Raw genomic sequence first — 10,433 nt, forward strand, 5'->3', positions numbered from 1 at the left:
AGCCACAATGCCAATAACGGCACCGCTCAAAAGTTCAAACCATCAATTCAATCATCCACCAATAAGAGGCAGCAAAGCTGCAATGCCAATAGGGGCACAGCCCAAGGAAACCATTTCACAAGGAGTTAGACCAAAAGCTCATGCTCTGAATCGCAACCCAAGCATGCCTCAGGGATCTCAGCAGACATATCACGCCACACATCACACCCAATCAGAGTGCTTGTTTATTGCAAACCAATATGGAATAATGTAATCTTCTCACCATCATGCATCAGGCAAAACAACATAATGGCTCTACTAGTGCAGCGAAAGTCTTCATTATCATTACCCCCAAGGGATATACCAACTTTTGATGGCGACCCTTTTGAGTACAGCACATTCATTAGGGTGTTGGGAATGGAAGGAGAGGCTGCTAGCAGGGTAGACCGCTTGTACTATTTAGAGCAGTACACCAAAGGACAACCTAGGGAGCGGGTCAAGAGCTGTCAACACACGCCACCTGACAAGGGACATCAGAAGAGCAAGGACGGTCTTACGAGAACGCTGCGGAAATGAGCAAAGAATTAGCCGCTGTGGACATGGGAGAAAGCCCTTGGGTGGTCACCAGTGAAATCAGAAGAACACCATGGAGGGCATATGTCAGAGATGAATATGCCATCCAACATGCATGCTATAATCTTGAAGTTACAATATTAACTGAGAAAAATGGAGAAACGCTGCTTATGAGCTGCAGTAGAAGCACCGTCGTCAGTGATATTGTCAATCTCATCGTGAGAGTGTCAATCGTTTCTAATTCACCCTTTGGAAACATTCAAGACATCTATTTCACCACCAAAATATAAAAGGTAGAAGCAAAGTCTCACAGGTTCACATCAAAGGAAAAGGGGAGCATTTTTGTTACCGCTGTGGGAGCTGTTAATTCTGGGACCACAACTCAAACTCAAGAGGAGGAAAACTTACCCGCAAAGCCAACGGAGGTAACTTGTCTGCTGCGTGAAGAGGGTCACAGATTGGAGTGGTGTCCCAAAATGGAGAAGAAGTTGCGCGTGGAGAGAAAATTGACTTTCTAAAAGACAAAGGGTGTTTGTTTTGGGTGTTTATCTGCCGGACACATGGGCAAAGACTGTCGTGGGCAGCTGCCTTGCAGGTTGTCCCACCTGAGACATCTTCGCATCCTCCATATCCATTCAAAGGAGGAGGAAATCTAATCAGAGGTCACACAGCAAGAAACACCAGGGATGAGTGATGGAGATTACTTGGTGATCACCTTTTCGGAGAGGATAATGTTACCATACCCAATAACCTCCATGTTGCTGAACAAAGGGTCCCCTGCCTGAAAAGGAAATTGGAGAAAAACATTACATTTAAAGAGGAATAAACCCATTTTTCTCAGCGATGTCAGATAAATGGTATGCAGAGAGGGTGCCAGGGCATCAAGTAGGGGGAAATGGCGTCATGGCGTGCACCGTCCTAAAAAAGGAACCCTGAGTGTGACATCTGACTGCGGCGCAAGCTTCAAAGGGATGCCACAGTCAGCCACTCCAGGGACGCCACTTGACGAACCCATCGCTCGGATTTCTCACAAGGTTTCAGTCAAAAGTGCGAAAACCGGATGTAGACTTTCTTTGCTTGTCGTGGTGGCCAAATGGTGAGCTCACACAGAGTCTGACTGAATACAGAATGGCTGTTCCTCGGTTTGCCGCAATACCATCGCCCAGCTGTGCCAGTTTCACCCCGAAGGGGAAAAAAATGCCGAAGACCAATGCTTTCTCAGATGCTGGCAGCACAGCCACTTTCTGCTCTGAGCGACTCATGAGGGAGCTGAAGGTGAAGGTAAGGCGCTGAACCCGGTGCTTCGTCAGCACCATGTGGACGATGAAGGTTTGTATGAGGTAGAAACCGCGTTGAATGATCGTTCCTTCACAAAACTCTCAGATGAGCCCTCTGAGGTCGACCACCGCGCCCACGCGATCGCAGGGGGAAAAAAAAAAAAGTGGCTCTGATTCGTAAATTTCCCTCTTCCGTCGCGTGATTTTATCATACGCAGGCGGAAAAAAAAGTTCCAGAAAGCTTAGAATCGCGACTTTCCGTGTTAGAATAATATCATTAATTTTTTAATTAACGAATGAATGAATGAATAAATAATTATTTGAATTAAGTTCGATTTGGCATTAAGTTAGACCTTGCATTTGTTTCTCTATCTGTCTTTCCAAACCAACTTTTTTTTCACTAGCGCAAGCTAACGTTGAAATGATTTCTGCGTCTTGTACACCCGTTCACTAACGCTAATGTTAGCTAGTCAGAGTACTAGGTGGATGAGTAGCTAGCAAAGCTAGCTAGAGACCGCTTCAAGGAATCCTGTTTGCCACGACGATAACACTGTCAAGTTAGCTAACGTTACCGGCTATACCGGCGGTAGCTCCAGGGAGATGGGATTTCTCTTTTGCCAAGCCAGCTTAGCATTGTACAGCACGTCCGGGCGATAGCTGAAAACAGTAGCACGCAGCTTTTATGCAGATCTGCTCTCCTCTCCTCTCCACTTAGCCCTAGCCTGCGTCCTACAACCTTTTTGTTTTACTTATGGTTAGAGTGACAAACACCCCCCTGCCCAAGTTGCCACACAACAGCCACGCAGTCTTCCTAGACGAAGGTATGTTTGCACTGTATGTGTGTGAGTTTGCATGCAGTCTATAAGCCGGTGAGCTGTATGTAATATGTGGCCTTCCCCTGCCTGGTGTGATGTATGTAGTTTGTAGAGATTTGTCTGAGGAAAGGAAAAAGGTGTAAGGAAATTTCACATTTCCTTACACCTTTTTTTTTATTTATTCGTTTTAACAGTATGAGAGCGCCTCTACAAGCTGACACAGAAAATAATCTTGCACCTACACCAGCTAGCAGGCCAAGACCACATGCTCCTACTCCTCTATATAAATATATATATTTTTAATTTTTCATTCTTTTGTTGATTAATTCCAATTTTCATTTAACTTGAATGTGATTGTTGGTTCTAGAGTTGCTCTTCTCACCCATCACCCAAAACCATTTTTTTGAGTTTTTGTATGTAGTTTGTGTGATGTTTTCAATAAATCTTTCAAAACTAAAAACATTTCTTGCATTGGCCCACTCCCACTCGCTTACAGCCTCATTCCTTTGTCTGAGAGTCTGGCAGAGAGAGGGCCCAGCCTGCTGCAGATCGACAATGGCCCATTTCACACCTTGGGTCAACTGAAATAAAATTGTGATAAAAACTTGCTTTTACCTATTTAGACATCAGATTTTATCAACTATTCTGACTTCATTATGTACCCAAGACCTTGATGAACAACTTTTGTACTGACAAAACAGTTCTTCAATATATTGTGTGTGCTATGACAACATTTCTGGCAGCAACACAAAATAAAAAAACATACTCTTAATATCTTGTGTGTTTTAGATCTATCTGAAAGCTGCATAATGATACTGACCAAATTATTGATGGCATATCAATGTAGCTGTGATTTTCCTTCATATAGATATATCGACCACTTTGGAGTAAGAGTGGTAAGTTGATTAAATTTCGATAAATATCGGACCACACAAAAATCACAACCCTTCTCTGAATTCAGCAGGCACTCCAGAGCTCCAGAGGGCTAATGATCTCGAATCCCTGACTCCAAATCACACCCTGTTGTTGAAAAACAAACCTACTCTACCTCCTGGGCTTTTCGAGAAATGTGACTTGTACGCTAAAACGTTGTCATTGTAGCAGACAGTTCTGCCCCTCGCAGGTCGGTTGTTGGGGAAAGGACTGTACAACTTTCCTGACACACGAGGACTTGTGCGGTCTGTCAAATGACCAAACGCGACATACTGGAGTGACTGACCAGTCACAAAGATCGGTCTTCTGCAGGAATCTGAATAAAGACTGATGCAAAACCCAAATTCCAACATTGGGGTTACCTCGAACCTTTTGGACACATACATAAACATTATGGACTGAAAACACATACTTGCACTATGGACTTTTCATTTGCTCCATTGTGTGTATTGTGTTGAATTGTTATGTTATTTTGCAGTAACAATTAGGGGACGGTGTGTTGCAGTCAATTTGTTGGGTGCTATATGTTGTGGGTGGTAAGTTGTGTAATTTGGCTGTTGCTACTTAACCTGCACACTGGAGGGCATAGGCAGGTTATCACAGTAGTTGTGTAGCCTACATAGGGAAGTCACAGGTGAACAGCTGGGGGCAATAGGATCTGGGAAGCCACTCAGCTTTTCAACCGTGCCTGCGTGTGTATCTGGGCTGCTTTTCACCATGTTGTAGCGTTCGTATTTTTTTTTTTTGTTTCACATTAATGACTTTGTCTTTTATATCATTCAGGCAGTGGTGGATATCACAAGCCACAGTGTCGTACCTTTTGTTGGTTAAGGTATTTCCGAGGCAAGTTATGCTTAAAAGAACTACACTACCCAGCATCAACTTTGCCCATGAGCACACAAACAAACCTACTGTTTCTACGCCACGTACACTTCCACTGTAGTTTCATTCAGAAACGTGTTGACAACTTGCTTTTTCAATGCGCCTAACAGCTTTATATTTCACAACATTTTTATGGATGTAAAAAGGGATGCAATTTACACCCAAAAGATAATCATTTCACATTTGGAAGAAAAGTTTAACCACAGATATTCTTCTATATACTTGAATAAGATTGATAGGAATAGTCTTCCCAATTGAACTTGCACTAACAGTTCACCACTAAATGCCACTTCCAACAAATTTGACATCCTGCTTTGACAATCTTTGCCCATGTGTCCGGCAGATAAAGACCCAAAACAAACACCCTTTGTCTTTTAGAAAGTCAATTTTCTCTCCACGCGCAACTTCTTCTCCATTTTGGGACACCACTCCAATCTGTGACCCTCTTCACGCAGAGACTGAACAGTATTTCACACATGCACTGCAACCCTGAAATTATCCGGACATTACCCGGAGGAGCTGTATGTGTGAACACAAATGTCTGAATCATTTGGACCGGACATTAACCAGACTTTACCCAGTCAGCACCCCAATGCAAAGTCTGCATAATGTCCAGTTGAGCCGTATGTGTGAACAGAGCAGGTGAATGTCCGGATCATTCACAGCGAGCGAATGGGTGTGTCGCATGTTGATGACGTCTCTATCATATGACTGGTGACATCATCAACACGCCCGCTCGTCGAGGGTGAAGAAGGGTAATTTTCCTTCTTGCAGATCTCTGTCCACGGAGCGTAGCTGCTTCGTACTCCTTTCCAGTCTCCTTTATATTCCTTTCCACTCCTTCGTTTATATTGCGGATATGTCCAAACACATGGAGTATCAATGCAAAATAAGATAAGTTGGTAGCGTCATCCACCATCTTGGCTGTGCTAAAACTCTGCGGCACCATGCGTCATTGCATCTCGTCCTGCCTCCTACACGCTTTACCCAGGCTCCCCCCCTCGGTGGAACCAAACCAAGTATTTCTAGTAGGTGTAAACGCATCTGACACGGACAATCTCCGGTTGTATGCTACATGTCTAGAGTTCATGCATGAAGCAGCTCAATTTATTATTTACAAATGGACTAACATTTTTAATAGGTACTGCTGTTTGGGAGTGGGGGCGTTTTCTTTTAGTCAAACTGACTAGTGTTCCATTTCCTAAAACAATTTTCATCAAAACAACTAACTGATTAACATTTACGGAGCCAAACAATCAAGGCACCACATGCTGACCAAATTGAAATACTTCATCTAATTTCCATTAAATTATTAGTCTTCGGTGTAGTTTTAATTTAGTCCTAAAACTTTTCTTTGTGCTATATCCTGTGAGGAGTTCCTGCGTCCGATCGCCCATGTGTAGATGGCGATTGAGCTCACGGAGTGACGTTTCAGAGAGCCTGTTCCTGCACTCCACCTCAATGAAGGACGAGTAAGTTCTACAGCAAAAAAATGGGACATTTATGTCTCTTCATGCTGAGACAGCGAAGTCAGAGATAGTTACAATGGTTTCCCTGATCAAAGGTGCATTGTAATGGCTCCATCGAAAACCCCTGCAGTTCCCTTGTGCCGGAACCATGACAAGACGCACACATTAAGAAATTAATCAACGGTGCAAATTCTATTTTTACATAAAAACAGATGACACAAGAAAAAAACCTTTTACGTCCACTCAATCTAGCTGAATCTAGCTTCTTTTCAATTTAGGATTCAGCATCCAGGATTCAGCAAACTCCTTCATTTCTCTCTTGGTCAGCCAAGCAGGCTTGGTACCAATTTGTGTGCAAAGAAACAGCCTCCCCTTTTGTCATGCACGTACGCCGAGTACTTCCAGGAAATAGCGATGAATGTTCAGTTGGTTAAAATGGTTGTAAACGTCTAAACCACAGCAGAGTCATGTACCATCCCTTATGCAACGGAATAATATATTCCACCTATTGTAGGGTTTTAAAATGTGTGTCGGTGTAACACTGTTTAGTTCACATACTGTTTTTCCAGCACGTAATTGCACATGACACTGGAAGAAAGAGTATTAGCATAGATTTAATTTATCAGTTTTCATCAAATTTGTGAGATGTCCGATCGGACTCGAGAACTCCTCCATGACAATACATAGTGTAGGATGCTTCTAAGTGTGTACATTTGATTGTCACCCCCTGGAGTGCCTTAGTGCCTTGGATCATGTAGTCACCGTGATTCACCGATGATGTCACTTGTGGTGTTGTCTTGCTTCGGAAGCTGCCCTCTCTGTGCCGCCTGAAATCCTGAAGAAATCTGACGCCACTGTCGGTACCAGCTATCAGTATACATTCCATGCGTAAGTGGAACGCGTCCCCATCCCCGGGGGGGGCAAACGAAAGAAAGATTGGACAAATATTTAATTCAAGTGCAGCCTTCAAATCTCCCTCCCAGAAAGAGAAGCTGACTGTCTGCGCGAGTCTCAGTCTCAAAGAAAGAGTGAAGGAAAGAATGAAAAAGCGGATGCCGATGGCTGACAGTATATGGAAATCAGCGAAAGGCTTTGGGACCTGCTTCTCAATGCCAAGTTAAAGTGCAGCCTCAGTGCTGATATGGGGTTTTGATTTGATATGTACATACTGTATATACATCATTTTTTTTTACTTTAGTAAGGTGTGAGGGCGTTCAGTCACTTAGTTAAACAAGAAACACAATTTCCTTCATTTATTCAACAGCCGTGTGGTGCACAGAACCGTCGCGGCAAAACGTGTTGAAAGAAGAGCGTGTCCTTTCATCCGGTACACACCCGTGGCTGCACTTCCAAGGCCAGCGCAAACTTTGATTCGCCCCCCCTTGAGACGCTATAGTTATCGTTCCCCGGACGTCCTTCCCCATTAGATCATTAAAGGGATTTTGGTTCGTCTTGTCAGCGGGGGGGCGGAGGGCTAGCATGAGGGAGGATAATACAATAGCTTGTTTACTGGCCAAGGTCACATTTGCGGTGCACCGCTCTGTTTGAGCACATCTTCAAGAGTGTATTGACTAATGTCCCGGTAAACACATTATGGAGATAAACAGTAAATTGCTTGTGTTCTGGCCTACTAATGCAGGGTTCTAACAGAATGGGATGCCGCACATTGCTGCAGTTACATCAACGGTACGTGAACGTGCTTGAGAATGAGCATTTATTCACTTTCATTCCCTCAGCTAACTGGATATTGCAGTCATTTCTACAGCTTACTTAATATCGCGAGAACAGCATGGCCCCGCGGTGATGATATTTACTCAATGCGGAAAGCCAGCACCTTCTAAATGTCTTCAGTGCGATTCAGAGCCAAAGAAGGGGGAAGAGGAAAATTCACATTATCCGCATTGTGGCGCCTCGGCTCTCATCGCACTGGATTTGCGGATGTCGCCCAATGCAGTTTGTTACCATGGTAATAAACGCTGTATTACATTTGGGCTTCGGGGAGATGAGGGTACTGAGAGTACTTTGCAACACCGTTATGACTTTATCAGGTTGGCAGGTTGAGTCTTTTCTGTCGCTCACATGACCGAAAGTGCACTCAAGAAAACAGGGGCTTGTCTTCTACGGAGAACCCACTCAAGAAATACTCCATCAACTGGATGGTTCCTCATGCTCCTCGTATGGTTCTTTGGGATATTAAAAGGTCCTTAATTCCAATTTGAGTAATGGGATTGAGGGCCCTGCACGGCCCGTCAGTGGGTGACTATTAGATGAAACTCGGAGCCTATGCAGGGTAATTAAACAAGAACACAACTCAGGTGGGAGCAGAAAGAAATGGATCTTAATGGAGTCTGGATCTGAAAGGTTCTTTACGGAACCAAATATTGTTCTGTGATGGCATCGCTCCATAGAACCATTTCATTTCCGGTTGGCCCCTTTATCTCGGGCACTGGGGAATTTTCCCTGGTCTGGGAAACCTGCACCACACAACCTTATTCCTGAGCTAAAGTGTGAACCTACAGATATCGCAGAGAAGTCTGTGCGTTGAGACACAGGCTTATAGCACCAACAACAACAAGGACATGTGGGCAAAAGACTCCCAGGGAGACCAGACAGAGAGGCCTCCAAGGTAACAAGTGAAAGTTTAACTCAACAAGAGAAGTTTGGAGTCGGCCCGGCCCCTGAGCCTGGTCCAGGCAGGTGCATTTAAGGTCAGTTATGAGCTAAGCATAACTATTGACAGATACCGCTGAGTCATTACCACACGTGAACAAAATGACTCTTGACTTTTTTTTTTTCTTGTCTTCTGCGGCAACGTCCATTGATTTAACTGAAAAGGAACAGGAGCAGTGGCCGCACAAAGCCACCTCTGAAGCCCCAAGCTATAGAAAAATACCAACTGATATTCTGGAGCGAGCTCAATTACCACCGCTACCCCCATCCCGCCCCATCTCCGCTCAGGCTCATGGAAATCCTTCATGAGAACCCAAGCATGAGGGACGCACTCGGACATAAATTCCCAACAGCCAACAGCCGTTTCTCAGACTTGGGGTGGGGGATGTAAACCCAGTCACAGCTCGCCCTCTTGTGAATATAGTCCATGTGTTTCATAAGAGGGGTTTTCTAAGTGTGTGTGTGTGTGTGTGTGTGTGTGTGTGTGTGAGGATAGGAAATCTAATGAGCCTTTGAGATGAAGTGCTCATATGATCCCACCCCTCATTGCACACTGACATTCAATCATGGCTTTCAACATGGATGCCACAGGTTCTTTTAAAGCTACTTGGGATGGCTATTATATTCACTTCTGATTGCAGAAGGCACTAGAATTGGCCATTTCATGCCCGAATCAAACCGGTTACATAACGTATGATTTAACGATATGCTGATGTGATCTGATGACGACGATTTGGCCTACCGTCTACACGAAAACAGCATTTTGAAAGGAGGAGTAGGATAGAGAATTTTCAAAAACATGTTTTCCGCGTATTCGCGTGGAGGAAGTAAAGCGGAGCATCTTGAAAACACTGACGTCAGGACCTCAACTTTCGCGTCAGGAACCTACCAGCGATGACCGCCGACAGTTGTGTTGTTGACCGTGTCTCCATTAAGGGTTGAAAAGTCTTTCCAACTTTATGAATCGCGGCAATATGGTATTGCGTATGAATATTATTAGAAGAATATTAGAAGCTCAATTCGCTCCTATTGTATTGTTCTTCTGTTTTATGAGATATTATCGACCCTACTGGCTTGGAATGCTTATGTGAGCGTCTTAAATATATATTTTTAATTTCTAAACGGAAATAATGCGTTTTTATATAAATCCATGTGGACAAGGCCCTAAGAATCTGCTTAAAACCTGAAGTTCATCCTATGTTATCCTATGTAACACACGGTTAAAATACACTGGATCTTACTAATGAATAAGATTGGAGTGGTGTTATTCATTTTGTGTCAAATAAAAGGTTTCTGTGTCTGTGGCAGAAGATTGAGACGCAGTATTCCCAGTTGGTTGCATATTAATATAGCAGCAGGCTTTTATCATTGCGGTTACATGCTGTTTAAATGGTGCTTTTTCAACTTTCACCTTCAAATGTTTGCCTAGCCCATACCTTTGCTCATAACTATCACCCCATATCCAAAATTGCAAGTGAGCCTTGATTTAGCTTAACACAAAGCTTGAACCACCACAGAGGCACCCGTGATCAATCAAAGTCAAGGTAGGACTCTCTCCCGCCTGAATCAATGGTCTACCCTGAAGTAGCGCCCACTGAGGCGCTGTCAGTCCTTTGGCGTGACGGCCGGTGAGCACAGATAAAGACACGAGCGCGGTCAAACAAGCGTACCTTGATCTATTGTTCCAATCTTTTTCGCATGGGAGCCCTGTTGTCAGGATCCTGCCCTGTGCTTGTTTGTTATCTGTCCCTCTCTGGCTCCCTGTCTCTCTCTGAATCTCTCTGGCTCCCTCTGTCTCTCTGGCTCCCTGTCTGTCTGTCTCTGGTTCTGTCCCC

This window comes from Zeus faber, assembly GCF_960531495.2.
Source record: "Zeus faber genome assembly, chromosome: 19".
NCBI lineage: Eukaryota > Metazoa > Chordata > Actinopteri > Zeiformes > Zeidae > Zeus > Zeus faber.